This window comes from Nannospalax galili, unplaced genomic scaffold, assembly GCF_000622305.1.
Source record: "Nannospalax galili isolate Female #2095 unplaced genomic scaffold, S.galili_v1.0 scaffold7, whole genome shotgun sequence".
In the NCBI taxonomy this organism is placed as follows: Eukaryota; Metazoa; Chordata; class Mammalia; order Rodentia; family Spalacidae; genus Nannospalax; species Nannospalax galili.
The window spans coordinates 12,296,494-12,319,895 of record NW_008359081.1 but is presented as its reverse complement, the minus strand read 5'-3'; the positions used below and the strand labels follow the sequence as shown (position 1 = coordinate 12,319,895).

The 23,402-nt window shown below is 34.2% G+C and overlaps 1 pseudogene; it reads left to right on the top strand.

Moving 5' to 3' along the window:
• LOC103725439 overlaps positions 1-23,402 on the top strand; it is a 58,366-nt pseudogene that overhangs the window by 10,186 nt on the left and 24,778 nt on the right.

The following is a 23,402-nucleotide window of genomic DNA, read 5'->3' as shown; positions in this document are numbered from 1 at the left end:
TAAGATTAAAAGCAAAACACCACAGAGAAAGTCAAGTTTTGAAAGGATTAATATATCCTGTAATCTACATTTTTTTGCAAAGTGAATGTTGATCATAGATTGCAAAAAAGAAATAAAGAAGAAACACCTATAAGAATTAACTTTTTCCCATCCATAGTGTTTATAGACATGGTAAAGAAACTGTATTGAAAATCAGATTGGTATAATTGGTATAATTGGTATAATCTTTACTAAATATATGCATTCAGAACTCATTTTTTATAGATGTTTTCTCGATATGCCAAACAAGCACTCATGAATTCTGAACTGATAATGTTATCAGAAATGGGTTAATTTCTCTTTTATATATCGTAATTGTAAAAACATACCTGTGCTTTCAATATAATGCATGAATGGACTTTAATTATGCAAATCATTCTAATTAATTAATATAATATTAAAAATAAGTAAAAACAATTGTAAAACCTGATTTGCAATGATAATTTATTTTTTCAACTGCTAATATTTCATAATTCAATATATTATATTAATATGTTAAATTTTGTGTAAGAAAACTATATACAAGTTTTTACATTCCATTGAAAGTATATTTTATCACTATGAAATTTTTAATCAGGTTGAGAAATTGCTTATTAAAAGACATTTTTCTTTCCCAACAGAAAAGCGCAGCATGTTTACTTCATTGTTAAATACCAAGAGAAATTAATCTCTAGAGAAATGGCATTAAGTCCTATGGTTTGTCTTGTCTCAAATTTGATGGATGTCTTGTTGTCTGTGTTCCCGTAAGTGGAAGAATTTAAATAAAATGGATATACTAGATGTTCTAAGGTTATCGTGACATTAAACACTCAGTGATGGCATTCAAAGGGGATTAAATTACATTTTAAAATGTAATGATGTGAACTGATGGTGTATTAAATATTTATACTAAAGTAGGAAAATGTTTCAATACATTAATTCTAAAATTATTTAAGTTGTTTAAAAATATGTTTATAGTCAAGCAATGGAAAATTTGAAAATCCTAAACTATTAGGGTCCTGTCTCTGATCAAAGAAAAAAATCTAAGATAATAGTGTGAAAACAAAATTTAAGACATATTAAGTGATAAAGATTTTGGAAAATTTATAATACTTAGCTCTTATTAATGTAAGTAATCAAACTTCTAATAATTAAAAAACTCTGTAAAGGAAACACAGAACCATATTAAAGGTATATAGATTTAAAATAACTATACTGTGAGAAATATTAATGCCAAAAGAATGAATATACTAAAATAAGGAAACATTGTCATATATTATTCATTGTTTAAACCTGCATCTCAGTCCAGGGAAATTCCTGTGCTGGGAAATCCTGGTTTGATCCTTGGAAATCACAGTAGAAGGAAAATAATTATAAATGTTGTGATCATAATGATAATTATAATGATAATAATAAAATCCACATCTTGCACGTATGTATGGATGTGGCAAGAATGTCAAAAGCTTGAAGGTTTGCAGATGTAATTATTTCATCCTTTTAATACATTCTACTAGATTCCATCATGCACCAACTGTGTGGACAGATGATAAATTTTATTGATCTATTCATTAGTTTTTCATTCCACTACACAGAATGTTTCTCTGGACATACAGGTACAAACTTCAGTGTTTTTACGTATTTCTGTTAACTGAGCATTTGTGAATGGAAATATGGAATTATTCATTAAATTTGTGCTTAAGTCTTTGAGGGGATACCAATGCCAATATGTTTTTTGAAGTTTCAGCACCAGTTATTTTAAAACAGTTTTATGAGAGTTACCATTACTCAAATTTCAGAGCATGAATGAAATCTAGAAACTGTGTGTTAAGTAGAAGACACCATTCACAAAAGAAGGCAGAAAAGACACCATACATCACTATCTAATGACTAGAATAGGCCCATGTACAGGGAATAGATGGATCCCTAAGGCTAAAACAAGCAGGGAAAGGAGGGATGTTTGCTAATGGATGCTAGTTTTACCTTAGGGCTCTAGAAAGCTCTGAAACTTATGATGATTGTATAAATGTAAATGTATATTTTTAAACTCAGAATTGTATAACTTAAATGATTATGTTTCATTTTTTTCTAATTATAGCTCAAATAAATTACTCCCTTGAAATAAAAAACGCACTATAACTTTTCAATATTAATACTGTAGTATTTTTAAATCCATTTACTTTTTTCTTATGCTGAATTGTTTAATATTCATTATAAATAAGTAAAGAAAGATTATCTAATTAGGAGAAAACCAACCAATAAATTTGTTTATCATTTCTAAAATAATATGGACTAATAATAAATCAAATTTTACTACATGACTAACTCATTGTCTTCTATTTAGTAGTTATGACCTATTGTGAAAAATAACTAAATTAATTTTGCTACATTTATAGCGGTCAATATCCTTATTTTTTTTCAATCTGCAGTAAGAATGTCATGACCTATATCTTAATCACTCTCATTTAAGTGTAAGAATGCTTTAGCTAAAATTGTTCAGTCTTTGTTTTTCACTAAGCAGCTTGAGCAGAATTATATGGAAATCTAAATTCACTGTGAAATATAGTTCTAAGTGACAGAAAAATCAGAAAACCTTCACATTTCCATTGTTTTTTTTTTTTTAACTGGAGGGATGTTATCTAGTTAAAGTATTTGATTTTTAAAAATATTTTGTGTGTGTTTCTGTGTGTGGTTGTATGTCGATGTGCATGTGGCTATGTATGTACTGTGTGTGTTTTTGTGTCTGTGGAGGCCAAAAGACGATGTTAGATCCTCTGTAGCTCAAGTTTCAGACTGTTGTTAGCTGCCAGGTATGGGTGATGATGAACTGAACTTGGTTCCTCTAGAATTGCAGCTGAGCAATTCTAACCTCTGAAACATCTTTCTAGCCCCAAAGTGTTTGATTTTAAACTTGTCACCCTGAAATATAAGAAGCATGGAGAGTTCACTTAAGAGCTATAAAAGTTTGGGGGACTTAGTTGACTCCTGTCTTCATTACTTCAAAATAAGAATCTATCATGCCAGAGGGTTCAAAGTTATTTACACCAAAGGCAATGTGAATAAAATATATGTGAAATAAGAAGCTAAGTACTAGTGGAGCTATAAGCACAAAACCACATAATATTGCTCTACATTTTCCAGTATAAATTAAGAAGCCAGAAGTATAGCAGAAATATTTTAGAAAACTTAATAAATATCACAATTAATATGCATATAAAATTTCAGAGAGGTGTGTCTCTCATGTTTGTGCCATTCAGTCAGTCCTCCATGAATGATTTAACCAATGTCTTTATTAGCTATCTTCCCAATAATAAGTAGCCCCACTCTATCCTTGATATGCTTGAGCATGGGAATTTTCCCTTGGGCCCATTCATCTTTATTATTTCTGATCCACACATTATCACATTCAATACATTGTCACATCTTGAGTTTGTGTAATCTAACACAAATTCACTTCAACTACTGTTAAATTCTCAGTGTATATCATAGAAGTTTTAGGAAAGCTTGAAACTATCAGTGTCTTAAAATACTAGACCTCTCCACACACCAGGACAAAAAGAGCTTATTTTTTTTTGCTTAAAACATAAATCCATTAAGCCCACCATCTCTGCTCTGTTAGGACCCTTGTGAACCACTAAATCAGGGAGCATTACCAAACCTGCCTTGGTAAGTCTCCTTTCCCTCACCTACCTGTATTGTATGACCACAACTCTGTCAGAATGCTTGGACTCTCCTGGATGCTTTTCCGTGTGCACTTCAGTGCACTCCCTTCCCCACAACTCCTTGAGTCTGCCATGTCTACTCTATTAGGAACCCTGTAGACTCCCAGATCTGGGAGACTTCCTAGATCTACTATGGATAATTTCCTTTCATTGATGTCTCTTCAGTCCACCACCACCACAACCTCACCTCTGCCAGGACCACTGCATACTGCTCGGAGATTTCCAAGTACCACATTGGACCTAGACCTGCTCTGATTACTAGAATCCTTTCACTGCAAGACCTGTGATTCTCCCAGATTTACCTATCAACCAACGTATTCACATCTGAGCCTACCCTGCTGTTTCAGGACTGTGAGGAGTCAATCCTGGAACTTAAAATAAAGTTGCTACTATCTTTAGCCTAATCTAGACCACTTCTTAATGCCCCAATTGCAAATCAACATAAAGTGGCCCAAAACCAATGAAGACAATGTAAGCATTACTCATCTACACTATAACCACACAAACTGGGGAAATAGCAAACAAAGACACAAATAAATGCCCAACAAAGACAAGGTCACCTATGCATTACAAGAAACACCACCAACTCCACTAGTTCATAGAAAAAAATAGAGGCAACATGAATAACCAAGATAATATGTCTACTAAAGAAATTAAGACTCCATTGTAATGCTTCCTGAGAATGGCAACCTAGTGAAAGCAAAAGATAATGATTTCATAATATCAATTACAAATATGTTCAAGGAACTCTAGTAGTGAGGGGTAAGGCTCCGGCCTGAGTCCCCCAAACGCTGTGAAAGGAAAGAAGGACTGTCCAACCAAGCTGCTGGACCAAATTGTGGGCAGTCCGATTTCCCGCCGAATCAGCAGGAAGGTGGAGAGTCTATAGGAGCAGCCCTGACAGAAATGGGTAGCAGCTTATCCCTTCTCTCAAGGCCTGGCCTGGACTTGCAGGTACCAAGAGCCTTTATGGGGCAGCATAGCCACAGCTCCCAACAGCCTCGAAACCTTGAAGGGAGGCACTATCATTGGTACCTATTAGCAGGTTGAAAGGGGCGAGCTATTGCCTTTTCGAGAGACTGACTAGCTGTGATATCTGCCTTGAGTACCCTTCTGTGTCTTGATACCATGTCATTCTACAGCACCCAGGGTCCGACCCTGATGGAGAAGGTGACAGCCACAGGCAAGGCTTCTTTCTGTATCATCTGGGAAGTACCCATGGACAGTTCCTCAATAAAACCCACATCCCACCCTGCACTTATTGTAGAGCTCACATGGGGCATGCTTTTCCTTTTGGTGTCAGCATCCGCTTCTTCATCCTTCAGGGACCAGCGGAAGACGGAGAGACAGAATCTGAGTTAACAGGAAAGCAGTTGAAGGAACTGGGCAAACATCAGCAAATGTTATTGAAGATGATAGGTGAAGACTCAGATAAAGAGGAAATGTATATCACTGAAGGGAAGAGGAATACTAATGAACAAGATGATGACATGGGTTGCACTTGGGGAATGGGAGAAGATGCTGTAGGGGATGAGGCTGAAGAGAACCATGTTGCCTTAGAGTTTCAGCAGGACTGGGAGGCCTTTAATATAAAGGATCCAAAAATGGCTCTGCAAGGTTTCTTTGACTGAGAAGGAGAAGAATTAGACTATTAATTTGATGAACAGGGACATAGCACTTGGCTCTGCAGAGTGAGATTATCTTTAGATGATTCAACTTGGAAACAGCTGGTAAGCCATTCCTTGAGGAAAGAATAAATGATCCAGTGTTAACTGGAAGCCTAGAGGATCATTAATACATTGGGATTGTTGCAATAGGAAGTGGTATCTCAGAAAAAAAGCCAAGAAATGGGAAGATGAACATTTTTATGATAGTGATACTGATACATTTGGTTATTTAACTGGCCTGATTGAGAAAAACTGACTCTAATGAAGAATGCTGGGAAGATGGATGAGAAGCCAGAAACCTTTGAATTACTGGTTGCAAACTTAAATGATGCTAGAAGGGAACTCTCTGAAATTTCTGAGAGGCTTAAGGCCTCCAGCAAAGCTCTGCCAGAGTCACCATCTCCAGATTCTTTAGATGCATGCATGTCAGAAGTGAAATCTTTGGGCGCATTAGATGGTGTGTCTCTTCGAGAAGAAATTTCACCTGAGAACTATTGAACTAAGGAAAAAGCAACCAAGCCTTAATGGTTTAATAAAAGTCGTAAAGCCAGCAGAGATTCCAGAAATGGGAAAAAAAAACTGACATCAGAATACAGATGCAGAAAAAAAGCTAAAAGCATTGCCTCTCTTTGGTGCCATGGAAGGAGGAAACAAATTCAAATTAAAAACTGGAGCTGTAGGTAAATTGCCTCCCAAGCATCCAGAACTCCCTCCAGCTCTAATGAAAATGGAGGATGAGCCTAAAGTGGAAGAGGAGGACGAAGAGGAAGATGAAAAAGGACAAGAGGAACATGAAAAGAAAATATAGAATGGAAGTAGTAGGCTGCTGAAGGAGCCAAAGCTGGAGTGAGAAGCAGCAGCACAAGGCCCGAGTGTTCCCACAGAGGCCCGCTGCTCTACAAAAGCAAGAAGCCATGGAACAATGTCTCAAATAAGCCAAGTGTAACAGAATGAAGATGATAAAGAGATAAATAAAGTAGCTTCACCACCTGAGGAACCTTCAGAGGCTGAATATGAGAAAACCAGAAATGAGCTGAAGAAAAAATCTCCTGGTCCAGGCAAATTTCCACCTATATTTTCTTCCAAATATCCTGAAGATGACCCAGACTACCCTGTATGGGTCCTGCCTGAAGACCAAAATGGCGATGTCAGAATCCATCTTATTGACAAAGGATGGCTACTGATTGGTTGAGAATCCCAAAAGAAGACCTGGTGAACCAGAGGATTTTTGAGACACTATATCAAGTTGAATAGCCAGAGAACTTTAGATTAATATTTAGAAAATCTGCTGACTGATATTTTGTTCTGTGCTCTTGGCTTCCTAAATTTTCCTTCCTGTCAGATTCTCCTGAACTTAGTATTTATGTTTAAAAGTGTTTGTGTATGTATATAAAAAGGTTGTAAAGGAACCATATAGTATGGGAATTTATAAAGTAAAAAACATGAATTCTATATTAAAAATGTTCAAGAAACTCAAATAGGATATAAATAAAAGACTAAATGAAGACAGTTTAAACACAAAGAGTACAATGAAATAAATAAAACAATTCAAAACATGAAATTAGAATTCAATAAAGAGATAATCTCTGAATGAAAGCTAAACAAATAAAACTTGAAATAAAAAACTTAGGAGCATAAATAAAAACTTAGAGGAAAGATACAAAAGGAAGTGAAGGAAATGGAACAGACAGTATCAAATATTGAAGAAGACAAGTTTGGGGAAGTGGACTGTTCAGTCAAAGAAAATATAAACTTTAAAATAATGCAAGGACACAATATGCAAGAAAAACAATGACTGTAAAATGAGCAAACTTAAGAATCATAGGCATAGAAAAAGAAGAAAAAACACAAATAAGATTTACAGAAAATAATTTTAATTAAATCATAAAGGAAAATTTCCAAATCTTGGAGAAATATCTATCAAGGTGCAAGACAATACAAAACACCAAGAAGACAGAACCAGAAAAGATAATCCCCCATCATATAGTAGTCCCATATAAAGACAAGCCCACCATAATAACAGCTAGCATTTCAAAGGAGAATGGCTTGGACCAGTATCTTAGATGACATGAAAGAACATATATTACAGCCCAAAATATGATACCCAACAAAACTATCAGTTGTAACTGAGGGAAAACAATTTTTTTCCATGATAAATACAGATTTAAGAAATTTAAGCCCACGAATAAGCTTACAGATAATACTCAATGGAAACCTTCAGACTGATGAGATGATTAATCACTCTTCAGAGGGAGCAAAGAATAAATAAATTACTTCAGAACACTCAACTAAAGGGATCTAAGAAAGCAGGACTACAACAACATAACAGGAATTAATAAACATTGCTTAATAATATCTCTCAATATTAATTGTTTCAATTCCTCAATCCCCAATAAAAACACACAGACTAACTGATTGGATTTGAAAACAGGATCCCTTGATTTTTCTGCCTTGAAGAAACATGCCTCACCAATAATGATCAACACCATCTTGAGGTAAAAGGATGAAAAATGGCATTGTAATGTATTGTAACTAAGAAATAAACAGTTGTAACTATTCTAAGATCTGAAAAAACAGACTTCAAACTAAAACTAGTAGAATAGACAAGGGAGAGAATGTAATATTCATTAAAGTAAAGATACAACAGGAAGATATTGTATTCCTAAACGTGTATGACCACACATGCAGGCTCCCAATTTCATAAAGGAATCATAATCAAATCTAAAATTACATATTTTCTTCAACAGAGTAAAAGTGGGGGATTTCAAACCCCTACTATCAATCATAGGCAGCCCAAACAGACAAAAACTAGACAGAGAAACCCTGGAATTAAATGACACCATAAATAAAATTAAATGGACACAATAGACAGACACATTAATCTACAGAATCTACAGATGCATGATCTACAGACTATTCCACTCAAATGAACACCAAAGAATACTTTTTATTATCTCAGCAGCCCATGACACTTTCTCTAAATGTGGCTAGGTATTAGAACACAATGCAATTCTTCACAAATATAGGTAATTAAAATATCATTCTGTATTCACAACACCAAGGAATAAAGCTGTATATATCAATAAAAATTAAAACTGAAAAAAGCACCCAATCTCATAGAAGCTAAATAAGACATTACTGAGTGAAATTTAGATTATGGGTGAAGTAAAAAAAAGAAATTTTAAAAATTCTTAGAATTGAATGAAAACCAAACCAAAATATATCCACACTTATGGGAAACAATGGAGGCACTTCTAGGAGAAAAATTTATGATATTAAGTGCCTACACCAGAAAAATGAAAAAAAAATTCACACAAATATATTAGTGCTGAATCTGAAAGCCTTGAAAACCAAGAACAATCACGTAAAAATTGTACACAGGGACAGAATAAATGAAATTAAGCCAGAAACTAATGAACTAGGAACAAATAAATCAATACAAAGACTCAATGAAAGGAAGAGTTTGTTCACTGAAAAAATTAATACTATTGACAAGTCAGTAGCCAAATTAACCAAAAGAATGAAAGATGTCCCAAACTAAAACCTCAGAGATGAAACATGAAACATTTAAACAAAGAATTTTTAAAATTTCTTTTTTTATTTCACCTGTAATCTAAATTTCATCCATTAATGTCTTATATAGTGTTTATGAGTTTATGTACTTTTTTCCATTTTAATTTTTATTGATATTGAAGAAATTCAGAAATTTGCAAAACATAATTTAAAAATCTAGGTTTCACTAAACTGGAAAATCTTAAAGAAATGGTAAATTTTCTAGACTTGTACAGCTTACCAAAGTTAAATAAAAATGACATAAATAATTTAAAAAGACGTATAGCAACCAATGAGATAGATCCTGTAACTAAAAGTCTCCCAAATATGAAGAACCCCAACCAAATAGCTACAGAACCAAATTCTACCAAACCTTCAAAGAAGTACTAATACAGATAGTCTTCAAATTATTCTCTAAAATATTAAAGAGGGGCTGGCAAAATGGCTCAGCAGTTGTTATCACTGTCTGTTCTTGCAGAGGACTCAGGTTTGAATCCCAGTACCCATGGAAGCTAACAACTGTCTGTAATCCCAGTTCCAGAGGAACCTGACACCTTCTTTTGACCTCCATGGGCATTCCATGACATGGGGGCATGTACACACATGTAGACAATACATTCATACATACATAAAATAAAATAATAATAATACATAAAAATTACAAAACAAAATTTTAAGTGAAACTTTATTCTCAAATTCTTTCTATGAAGCCAGCATTTCTCTAATACCAAAACCAGACAAAGACACCCCAAAACAAAATAAAATACAGTCCAATAGCTGTGGTGAACATATTCACCAAAATACTCAATAAATACCAAATGAAAGAACACATTTTGAATACAGATCAACTTATCTGTATTCAAAAGATGGTTCAAGACATGTAATCAGTAAATGTTATACACTATATAAACTCAAGGATAGAAAGAACATGATAATGTCAATAAAAAGCCCCAAAAAACCTGTGACAAAATAAAACATCTATTGACAATAAAGTCAAGGAAACTATCTCGATATAATAAAGGCAATATTCAAAAAGCCCACAGCCAACATTATACTAAACGGAGATAAAAATCAAGAATTCCCACTAAAATCAAGAACAATACAAGGATTTTGACTCTTTCCATTCCTGTTAAATATAATGCTTGAAGTCTTAACTAGATCAATAAGACAAATGAAAGACATAAAGAGGATACACATTGGAAAGGAGCAAGACAAAGTATCCTTATTTATAGATATGATTCTATACATAAAATAACCTAAAGATTATACCATAAAAATGATAAATATATTCAGCAAGGTAGCAGGGTAAAGAATTAACACCACAGAATAAGTAGCCTTCCTTTATGACTGACAACAAAATTACCAAGAATGAAATCAGGGAAATGATCCCATTCACGATAGCCTCAAATACCATAGAATATCTAGGAATAAATTTCAGCAAGAAAGTTATGGACTTGTATAATAAAAATAAGACAGTGAAGAAAGTAAAGAAGATTCCAGAAGGTGAAAAGATCTTCCATTCTCATGGATCAGTAGAAATAATATTGTGAAAATGGTCAGTCTATCAAAAGAAATCTATAAATTCAAGGCAATCCTCATTAAAATTCTGACAGTTATCCATAGAAACTGAAAAAAGTCATTGCTGATTTCACATGGAAACAGAAGAAAACAGTATAGCCAAAATAATCCTGAACAGCGAGAGGCTTTACATTCAAATTATACTACAGAGCTATTGCAATAAAAATATCCTTGTACTGGCATAAAAATAGACACATTGATAAGTGGAATATAATTGAGGGTTCAGATTTAAGTCCATGCATTTGCAGCCACCTGTTTTGTGACAAAGGAGACACAAATACAAACTGGAGAAAAGACAGCATGTTCAAACTATGGTGCCGTTCAAACTGAATAGAGGCATGTTGAAAACTGGAACTAGGTCTGTATCTCTCATCATGCAAAAACCTGAACTCCAAATGGATCAAAGACTTCAACATAGGACCTGGTTCTCTGAATGAGGGCAATAAGAACTTACAGGTACAGGATAGAATTTCCTTTCTGAAAAAGACTGTACCTCTGAAAGAGGATTATTGCCTAAAATATACAAAAAAACCCACATTGGATCCAAAACATTGGATCAAAGAAATGAATACAGAATACTCCTGGAATGAAATGCAAGTGGTTGAGGAATACCTAAAAAATGCTGATTGCTGGGCGTGGTGGTGCACGCCTTTAATCCCAGCACTTGGGGGGCAGAGGCAGGTGGATCTCTGTGCGTTCAAGGCCAGTCTGGCCTACACAGTGAGTTCCAGGACAGCTGGGGCTACAGGGAGACCCTGTCTCAAAAAGACCAAAAAAAAGCTTAACATTTTAGTCATCAGGGAAATGCAAATAAAAAGCACTTTGAAATTTCATCTTACCTCTATTCAGAATGGTAAAATCCAACAAAGCCAAACAAGGAGGATTGTTAGCAAGGAAGTGGAGAAAGGGGAATTCTTAACCACTACTTTTGGGAGAACAAACTGGTATAGCCAGTACAGAAATCAGTATGGAGATTTGTCCAAAAACTAGAAATTGTATACCATATGATCAAGCGGATCCCAATCAGGCATATACCCAAAAGACACTAACCCTGCTGTATAAATACCTATTCTTCTAAATACATTGCTGCCATTTTCATAATAGATAGGAAATGGAAACATCTTAGGTGTCCATCAACTGATGAATAGTTAATGAAGATGTGGTACATATACAAAATGAAATATTATTTAGCTCTTAAAAACTGTGAAATTTGCAGGTAAATTGATTGAACTGGAAACAATCTTTCTGCTTGAGGTTACAATGATCACGAAATAAAAATGTCATACATTCCCTTTAATAGCAGGTTGCTGGACTTGAAATCTTAAGTATACATGTTTCAATTTGAATATCCAAAGAGGTTAAGAAACTAAGTAATGGCCATGGGTGAGTTGGGAGACTTCCTGAGAGGAGAGGCAAAATGAAGTGCTATAAGTGGATAAAGAGCAATAAAAGACCAGGAAGGGATAAATGGGTGGGGAATGGGAGGGTGTGGCAGAGGATAGACTATGGGGAAGAATAACTAACACTTAAGGACTTTCAAATACCCATAGAGACTTCTGCAAAATAGAAGCTTAGAAGGGCATATAAATATGATATTCTGTATCTGCTCCCCATTTTTAAACTCCCCTCCAAATTTCTGTGCACTAATAGACACACATATATTGTATATTAAAGAGTCAATATTTTGTTCCAAAGTGCCATTCAGTGTGGGTTCATCAACTGGAGTCTGGTCAACCTACTAAAAGTCTCACCCTTACGCTACAATGATTTTTCCTTTTCCAGCAACCATCATGCCAATTCCTCAGGTAGGGTTGGGATTTCTTACTAATTTCCCCATATCTATGCAGGGATTTTGTCTAGATTGAGCTTATGTGGGTCATGTCCATGCTTTCAGTATTGTTGTGAGTTAATGAGTATATGACCAGCTGTCTGGAAAACACTGTTTCTTTGTGGTTCCTTATATGTGCATTATAAAAAAGAGATTAAAATGAGTTAATTTAAAATGGGAGAATTGCCACAGCTTTGCAAAGTAAAAGCCCAGTGCCAGAGATTTCTCTCTCTTTTGCAGCTGTTCACTAGGGACCCCATAGACCCTCAAAAATACTGGATATTGTCCTTGTTCTTGATTACTCACCAGAAATTCATTGTACGTCCCTATTGCTGTAGATACTACCTACATACATGAACTTTTGAAGACATAAAGAGGAATTATCCAGGTGCTGATTTCAATGCATCATCTGTATTGTCTAGCTTTCATTACTGTGGAAGATGCTTTGAAAGTTATCGGAAAGGAAAATTTATCATGAACCCTTCCCAAATGTGCATTCTGTGAGCTACAATGACCACTGTCCTCACAATATATGCCATATATGCAATGGTGGAAAAAATATTATAGGAGTAACCAACTAAATTCTAATTGAATTCAAGCCACTTTATAGGAAGCATCCAATACCTGATATTAAATTCTGGCCTATGAACCTGAGGATATACTGCCTGTAAGCTGTGGGAGAAAGTGTAATAAAAACATTCTGATATGTAGATATAATATTAAACTGATTTCTAGTGACTTATTTTCTTTCAGAAGATAAGCACACTAATACCTCAGATGACCCCAATTGTACAGCATTCAGTGAATATGAGGCTAGAGATTTCTTATCCCTAAATAGGATAAGCACAATTTGCCTAAAAAGTCACAGGGATCATTGCACACACAAGAAAAGAACAACAAAATAAATAATAAATAAATAAATAAATAAATAAATAAATAAAAGTAAATAAATGGGCAGAGAATGTTAAAATCCAAAGAAGATGGTTGACCACAAAGAAATAGCATTTTCCAGACAGTTGGTCAGTTACTCATCAACTCACAACAATAAAAGCCTGGGCATGTCCCATATAAGATCAAGCCAAACAAAATCCCTGCACAGACATGGGGAAGTTAGTAAGAAACCCTATACCTACCTGAGGAACTTGGCATGATGGTTGCTGGAAGGGAAGATTCAGTCTAGCTTAAGGGTGAGAATTCTAGTTGGTTGACCAAGCTTCAGTTGATTAACCCACAGTGATGGGCCTTTGGGTACCATACATATATACATACACACACACACACACACACACACACACACACACACAGACGTGTGGGTATGTGTGTGTTAGTGCACATAAATTTGGAGGGGAGTTTAATAAGGGGAGCAAATACAGAAAGCCATGTAAATATGATCAAAATGCATTGTTTGAGATTCACAACTAATCAATAAAAACAACTCAATTGACAGTTTCATGTAATGTGTAAGAATGAGGAATTGCAAAGAAAGCTCAATTAAATCTTCTTTGCATTATGAGATGGGCAGAGCCTTTGGAAGCTAGTGTTGTAATATGATTCAGTTTTAAAACATAACCAGAAGTCTCATTTGTTAACAACTTGGCTACCAATTTATGAGCATTTGTGAAGTGATTCCATTTTAAAGATTATGACTCAACCTGCTTGACATGATTTTATTCTGCTGATTAATCTATATATTTTTGTGATAGAACCATGCTCTTTTTTATTAGAGAGCTCTATAGTCCAGCTTGAGATCAGGTATGGAAAATGCCTTTAGCAGCTCTTTTATTGTTCAAGGTTATTTTGGCTTTCCTGGTATTTTCTGTTTGCATATGAAATTTGAGATTGTTTTTTATTTCAACCTCTGTAGAAAAGTGTGTTTGAATGTTAATGGGTACTGCATTGAACTTGTAGATTGCTTTTGGTAGGATGGCCATTTTATTATGTTAGTTCTACCAATCGAAATTTTCAATTTCTTTCTTCATTGTTTCCTTTCTATTAAACCTTATAAATTTTGTACAATATATTTTTATGGCATTGAGATCTCTTACCCTATCTGTATTCCCCTTACTACCTCTGCACAATTTCATGTCATCTATTGTATTTATAACTTATATTAAGGCAATAGATTTTAATTTGTATCCCTTAATGTCCTTCTGTGTTGGTCCAAGCACTGTAGGAGCCTTGCCAACCTTCGGAATCACGCCCTTAAAAGAGACTGACTCTCCCAGCAGCCATCAGTTTCCAGTAGTTCCTTAAATAAGGTTGAAGTTTCCACCCACTTTCGAACATCTACATTGTGATTTTGTGTACCTTGAAGTTTTGTGGGACTTGTGTATGCTGTCGTCATGGCTTTGAGTTCATTCAAGCCACCTCCCAGTTGTATGGAAAACCCTGTTTCATTGTGGTCATCCGCAGTCAATGTCTTGAAGGTTTTATTATACAAGTCCTTCACTTCCTTCATTAGATGTATTCCAAAATAGTTTATGCTTTTTAGGGCTATTGTGAATGAAATTATTTCCCTCATTTTTTCTTGGAGTGTTTGTTGTTAGTCTATACCAATGCTACTAATTTGGGGGTGTTAATTGTATATATTGTTTCTTTGCTAAAAGTAGATATCAAATGTAGGAGTTTTCTGTGCTTTAGAGTCTTCTGTGTATAGAATCATATTATCTGCAGAAGTGGATTCTTTGCTTCCTTTCCTGTTTGAACCCCTTTATTGCCTTCATGTTCCTCATTGCTCTAGCTAAGACTTCAAGCACTATAACGAATAAGAATGTAGAGAGTGGGCACCTTTGTAGTGTTACGATTTTAATTTGAATTCTTTGTGGCTTTCTCAATTTAGAAGGATGCTGGCTGTGGGCTTGTATATTGCCTTTATTATGGTGAGTTGTGTCCTTTGTATCTATAGTCTCTTCATGGCTTTTAACATGAATGGATATTTGATTTTGCCAAAGGCTTTTTCTTCATCTAATGAGATGGTCATCCGGTTTATGTCTTTGAATCTGTTTATGTAGTAGACTACACTTACCGATTTATGTGTATTCAATCATGCCTGCAGTTGGAAGGAAGCCAACTTGATCATGGTGGACAACCTTTTTTGATCGTTTTTCCACTTGATTTAAGTATTCTATTGAGGATTTTGGGGTCTATTTCATGAGAGAGATTGGTCTGTAATTTTTTGTTCGATCATTACCTGGGTTTGATATTAGAGTAATACTGTCTCCAAAGAAATAATTCTAGAGTGTTCCTCACTTTTGTATTTTATGGAATAATTTGAGGAGTGTTGATATTAATTCTTCTTTGAAGTTTTGGTAGATTTCTGTACCATATCGTTCTGGTCCTGGGCTATTGTAGTTGGGAGAGATGTTTTAATGTGTATTAGTGTTTTGTGTGCATGTACGTAAGGGCACCTGTGTCATGCAATGTCCACAGAGGTCAGAAGAAGGCATCAGATCCCCTTGAACTGGAGTTATGGATAGCTGTTAGTTGCCATCTGGATGCCTGGAATGAAACCCCGGTCCTCTGTAAAAGCAGTGAGTGCTCGTAATCCTGAGACCAGTTGGGAGATTTTCATTTGCTGTATCTATGTTGATGGTTTTTATGGGTCTGTTTAAATTATCTATGTCATTTTGATTTTACTTTGATAGGTTGTACATATCTAGAAATTTAAAATTATCCTTTTATATTTTCTAGTTTAGTGTGATAGAGATTTTATTTATTTAATTAATTAATTTATGAGACAAAGTCTCCCTGTAGCCGCAGATCATCTGGAACTCACTATGTACACCAGAATTGCTGCAGTTTCTCAGAGATCCACCTGTCCTTGAATCCTGAGTGCTGGAATTAAAGGTGTGTACCACCACTCCTGCCTTGGAATATAGACTTTTAAAGTATGCCTTTATGGTTTGCTGAACTTCCACAGGGCCTGTTGTTATGGTTCCCCTTTTAGGATATAATCTGATAGCAATAGTGACAGCAAGTATAAGTCACATGTAAGCTCAAAATCCTGGCAAAGATCTGGGGAAGAGGGTCAGAATTCTGAATACTGCCTGAGTAATTATTAGCAGACAGCTGGGAGAGGGAGAAGCAGCCTTATTTAATAGTGATATTAATGGTAGGTTGACCAGACTCCAGTACGTGGACTCGTAATAGGGAAGGAAATATATCAATACATCAACCTGAGCATTTCAGACATAGAAGTACTAATAGGAATTTTTTTATTTCTTTAATTTACTCAAATCTGTAAAATTTCCACAACAGAAGAGTATGACAGTGTAAAACACAAGCACAATATAACCACGAGAGGAACATATTGTACAGATACTTGTATTCAGAACAGCACATGATAACAGTATGGAATTCTGAAATAAAATATTCCAAAAGCTCATAGGAAAGTAGCAACAAATAATAGAAAACCAAGTACACAAAGAACAAAAACCAAAGTGGCAGATTTCAATCTTTTATGCCAAATTTGATTTAAAAATTTCAGTAAGATCTATATTTAAAAGACAGAGACTTGAAGTTTTGATTTGTTAAATTCTCATGTCTATTCTGGCTAGAATAATATTATTTCTAAACTGGTGTACGTATGTCAGTGTAAATGTAAAGAATAGTAAAAGGAGCACATCACACAAACAAAGTAGAAATGGGAACCATCGACTATATTAGTGTCAGATTAAAAAGAAATCATGAGAGACGAGAGTCCAGTGCTACATAATGATAAAATGCCAAGATGCTAAGAACTATTCTTACATATGTACCCATCAAAATATACAGCTGCAAAGTATAAGTATCAAAAATTATCTGAGAAGAAATTAGAAACATACAAATACAAAATTATAATTGTGGAGTCCAAAATTCCTTTATAGAGTTCTATATAGTTAAAGTTACGTAATTGGCGTTTATACAAGATTGCATTCTGAAATAGGAAAGTACAAATTCTTTCCCAGCAGTTATAAAACCTTCCATAACTGAATATATCTTAGACATCAACACAAATTCAGCAATGATAAACTGATGGTATCCATGAGGAGGTCTTGATGGAAGTAAAGAAACATACATGACCTAAACGAAGATTATAAATGTCTTTAAAGGAATTTACACCATCAAATCTATAAAGAATGAAAGTAAGTCAATACTTTAGGCCTCATTTCAATGGAAATCTTAGGCATTATAAAACAAAAATGAGAAAGGAACTAATAAGCAATATGTTACAAATTAATCAAAAGAAACTGATGAAATAAGCATTTATTTATTAGATTGGATAAAAAGATATCAATTTTTAGCTACATTGATGAGAATGAAATATAAAAAAGGAGATAAAAATAGGTTGCTATTTATTCTAAAGATATCAAAAATAATAAAAAGAACTGATAAATGGTATTACAGGAAACTTAAAGTTGTCTTTATTAAACATAATTTTTATTGGTTCTTCCAGAATTTCATATGATTTATTTTAAGAATATTTTTATTGATTTTTTTAGAATTTCATGCAATGTATTTTGATCTTATTTAGACCCCCTCCCATAAATACACCCCTATTTACAATCCCTCTCTGCCAAGTTTCATGTTTTCTATAATTATTTATTTTTAAGGCCTACGGAGTCTCATCTCTGTCCCCAAGTGTCCTTCAATGTGAGTCTACCCTCTGGAGTCTGGTCAATCTACCAGCATCCCAACCTTAAAGAAAACTGAGTGTCCCTTTCCCAGAAGCTATCAGTTACCAGTAGATTCTCAGTTGGGGTTGGAACTTCTTTCTCACACCCAACCCTATACTGTGAATTTGTCTAGCCTTAGTGCACATTGGTCTTATGCATAGTATAAGAATTGCTGTGAGTTCATATGACTAACTGCCCTGCTGTCTGGAAAACTATTCCCTTGTAGTCACCTACAGCCTGAGGTACTACAAATACCTATCTTTCTGCCTTCACTTCTGCAATTATTACTGAGCATTGATAGAGAAACGTTTGATATAGGTGTCCCTTTCAGAGCTAAGCATTCTGAAGTCTCTTATTCTCTGCACATTGACTAGCTTGGGGTCTCTGTGTTAACAACCATCTTCTGAATAAGGAAACTTCTCTACTGAGAGATGAGAGCTATTTCACTCTATGGGTATAAGAATAAGTCATTAGAAGTTGGTTTAATACTATGTCCACTTAGCAGAATAACAGTAACGGGTTCTCCCCAATGGCTTGTAACTGTCTAGACACAGGTTCCTAGGCCAAATATCAGTGCCAGATATGGACTCTATCTTGTTAAGAGAATCTTAATTCCAGTCAGAAAATGATTTATTACTCACATAACATTTTTATTATGATTTCAACAACGGGGTCAGAGGAAATTAGAAATGTAAAAGAAATATGACAAAGCCTTGATAAGAGGGTTTTCTTTTAAGAAATATTTTATTTATTATTTTTATTTTATGTGTACAAGAGTATTGCCTGCATGTATGTGAGTGCACCCGATTCATGCAATGCTTCGGAGGTCAGGAGAGGGCTTCAGATTCATCTGGAACTGGAGTTAAGGATGGTTCGTTGCCGCCATGTAGGTGCTGGTAATTGAACCTGGGTCCTCTGCAAGAGCAGTCAGTGCTCTTAACCACTGAGCCATCACTCCAGTCCCCAGAGTGTTTTCTAAAAGAGAGACATGGCTGACTTGATATTCCAAAACCTGTCAAAGTAATTCACTCATTTAGCAATAGAAAGTTAAAAATTTACAAAAATGTTAACTGATGCAGAGTAAACATTTAACAAATTCCATGATTCATTAATAAAGATATTTCCTCATCCATAAAAAGAATGAAATTATGTGGTTTTAGGAAAATAGTTGGAATTAGAAATAATTATTTTCTAAAAAGAAATAGACCGCGGCTGGAGAGATGACTCAGAAGTTAAGACCACTGACTGCACTTGGGCATGACCTGGGTTTGATTCCCAGCACCCACAGGGCGGCTATGACCCATCCTTAACTCTAGTTCCAGAGGAATCCGAAGCTCTCTTCTGACCTCGGCAGCATTGCATGAAATGGGTGTACTCACATATATGCAGGCAATACACTCGTACACATGAAATAAAAATAATAAATAAAATATTTTTTTGAAAAAAAAATAGACCAATCTTAAAAACAAACATCACGTGTTTCCGTCCTATGCAGAATGGTGGATTCGTATGACAGTAATGGGGATAGTATTACAAATGTAGCGAAAATGAAGGAAGATTGATGAGAGAGAAATCCAGGATACATTTGATGAAAGTGCATTTACTATAATGTCATAATAATACTCATTGTTTTGTGCAACTGATATAAGTAGAAGAAAAGGTATTTTCTTCAATGTGATGAAAAGCATCACACTATTACCCACAATGCACCACTGTATATTAAATAGCGCATAAACATTTAAGAAATTCCAAATGTAAACAAAAGGCATACAGAGGATATGCCGATTTAGTTAGAAAATGAGAATACATTTGCACAAATACACGCACACAAAGACAATCTTTCAACTTACTCTTAAAAGTACGTTTAGCAATGTTGTAGGATTCACTGCAAACATGAAAAAAATCACTGAGTTTTCTCTCCACCTACCCCCGAAAAAAATAGTGAGCTCAGTTAAGCTTTCCTAATAGAAATAATTAACTAATTCGCACCCTAATAAGTTTCAGTTTTACTCTTAAGCATTTCACAGCATAGCAGACTGATGTGTATGGCATTCTAAAGGTTGAGATCTGCTGGAAAACCAGTGCTTAGTTAAAGTAATAATAATAATAATAATAATAATAATAATAATAATGTCAGAAGTGACTTTAGAGAGTAGCTTACTTGCCCCCCTCATTTTATAGCTGTGGCAACTGAGACTCAGATGAACGGTCACTTTTTCAAGGCTATATAGCTAACTGGGGGAAGAGCTCTGACTGGTCATAGTTTGAAGATGAAAAACTTCACCAAACTACCTTTCCTGGAAGTCTCACATGTTTAATTTTCAGCTGTTCTATGCCACAGGTTTAACTATAAATTAAGCGATATTTTATAATTGATGCACTAAGACAATCTGAAATACATGTAACTTCGAATTAAACTGACAGTAATGCTTGGGTTGTTAGGTTCTGTTTCGAAGGCTGAAGTTTGCAGATATGCATACATATTTTTGGCATTTACTAGGTGCTTGTGTATCACTAGTGTGACATTTAAAATTCCCATATAGGTATATTTTACAATTCTGTCTATACTTAGCAACAAATTTGTATTTTTGGTTTGATGTAACCAAGGCTTTAATGTAATTTGTTATTTTGCATTTTTTCATTGTTGTATTTCACCTGACAGGATGACGATTCTTATGTCCTTAAATGAGAATTGTGAATGATTTTTTTTAATGTTTTGAGACAGAGTACTATATTTGTGAATATAATTGTATGGCTTTTTTCATTAGTGGGAAGCTTTTCATCAGTATGGAAAAATAAGAAAATTCCGTTCTGCTGTATGATCTTGCATTTGTTGTAGATTAAACCTTATTTTTCTGTGAATAATGTTTATTCAATAAAGGACTATTCTTAAAAAAATGAAAGAAAAAAATCACTGAGTTTTCTAATTACTAGCCATAAATACTTGAACACAGAAATTACAAATTATATATTGCCAAGAAATTATGCATAGCAAAGAAGATCATTCTGAAAAGCTATTTTTTAGTACTCTTTTTTGGTGTTCAAACAAATTGTATCACAGATGTAGCTCAGTTGGTCAAACATTTCCCAAGCATTCATAAACCCTGGATTGACTCCTCAGTTCCATATTTAGTAGATATGATGGCACAAAAATCTGTAATTCCACCAGTAAAGAAGTAGAGTCAAGAACAGCAGGAGTTCAGTATCACATTTGACTACATAGAAAGTTCAAGGCCAGCTTGCACAAATACTGTTTTCTTCTCTTTATGGAGACTACAAGTAATGTCAACATGGAAGGTTTTCCTCAGGTACAGGTCTTTTTGTTGCATCCAAAACCCAATATGGGGAATCAAAGGCAAGAGAAAGAAATAGAACAAAATAATATACGTATCCACTGAAATCTTATGGAAAATTCCATTTTCATATATTACACAGTAAAGGAGACTGTCCTTCAAAAATAGTGCAATACAAATTTCTATAAGTGTGACTTTTAATAATAACGTTCATTTTTAGATTACCAAGTTATTCTTTTAAATCAATAAATGGGAGCTGGAGAGATGGCTCAGCAGTTAAGAGCACTGGCTGCTCTTTCATAGTACCAGGATTTGATTCCCATCACCCACATGATGGCTAATAACCATCCATAACTCAAGCTCCAGGGAAATCTGACACTCACTTCTGCCCTCGACAGACATTGCATGACATGAGTGCACTTACATACATGTAGGCAATACACTCATGCACATAAAATAGAAATAACAAATAAAAATTAAAAATCTATAAATATTGACATTAAGCATGTGTGTAATTATACAAATTAAAAATCAGAAGACTTAGGAAGCAGCATCTAGCCCAAGGCAGTATAGATAACAAGTGGGAAGGAAAAAAAAATCCATTTTATTCCTAACACTAATGTCAATGTTAATTAATATTTTTGTATACAAGAATAATGAGAAAGCAACAATCCTAAGAAATATGTCAATGAATACTGATAATACAGTTAACAATTTGAGAGAATATTTAAAATTTAAATAGATATTTCTGTTGATCACTTGAACAATATATCCATTGCCACCAAGACATTTGTATTTCTTCATTCCTTTAATCAGTTTTCACCTGTAGAATGAAGAGAAATTTTCTCATCCAATAAATAAAAACTTCTGAAATCAGAAGTATCCAAGATTAACATACTCACTATATGTAAAGTACTAAGGTCTCTTACAGTTAAAAGTAGTTTTGGAACAGTTTTAGTATTATGTTTTTCTATAGAAAAGGAAAACTTGAAAAATATACATATATTGAAATATATATGTATATATTTCACTTCAGATGAAGATATAGTGAGTAGGTAACATTAATGTCATAAGTTCTAACATGAGAAGAATGCATCAGTTTAATTCTAGAATGAAGTAAGGATATGATAATTTCAGTTACAATCAAAGAGCTACAAGTAATTACCAAAACTAATTATAGTCATCTGGTCTGGGGTTAACAGCTGGCAAAGAGTGATACTTAGCTCTCCTCAAATAGAATCAATTATACATGTGTACTTGAACTATTTGTGAATGGATATATTAAAATAAAATTCCAGTAATATTCACAGATTTCTGAGTAAGCATGTCAGTGGATAATACATAAAATTTTAGGTTTAAAGTATCAGATACATTGTAGTTTGATAAGAACCAAAATTATATACTTTCAAAAAGTAAAATGTTATATAAATTTTCAAATTTAATTTTCTGAAATTACAAATCCTTATCGGATGTGAAGTGGCAGTCAGGACAGAAACAGATGCAGCAATTTTTAATATAACTCTTCATAATCCCCAGAGTCTCTAACAAGAAAAACAGATGCTACTGACATGAATTGTGCAAGATAAGATCAATTCTTGCTATCAAATTATCTCTTTTGACTCAGAAAACAGAAATAACTTACTCCACCAGATGAAATAATTTTGTTTAAGCAAATTTTTTATTAACAATAGGCTCGTGACTTCCTTCTCCATGGGTAAAATTAAGCACCAGAAATAGAGTATGTGTTCCTGAAAAAAAAAACAGATTTTCTTTGCTCAGTACAGTACTATAATTCTCAAGAATCAACACCACCCTAGAATACAAGAATGGACAAGGTTATTCCAAGAAAATGGATCTAAGAAACAAGTAGGAGTAGCCACTGTAATAGTTAACAAAACCTAATTCAGACTGAAACTACTAAGAAAACAAAGGGAAGGACATTGCATACTCGCTAAAGGAAAACTCCAAAACTGTCAGTCCTAAACAACTGCACCAAACACTGGGTGACTCAACTTCATTAATATATATATATATATATATATATATATATATATATATTACATTCATATATACATATGAATATAATATATTCA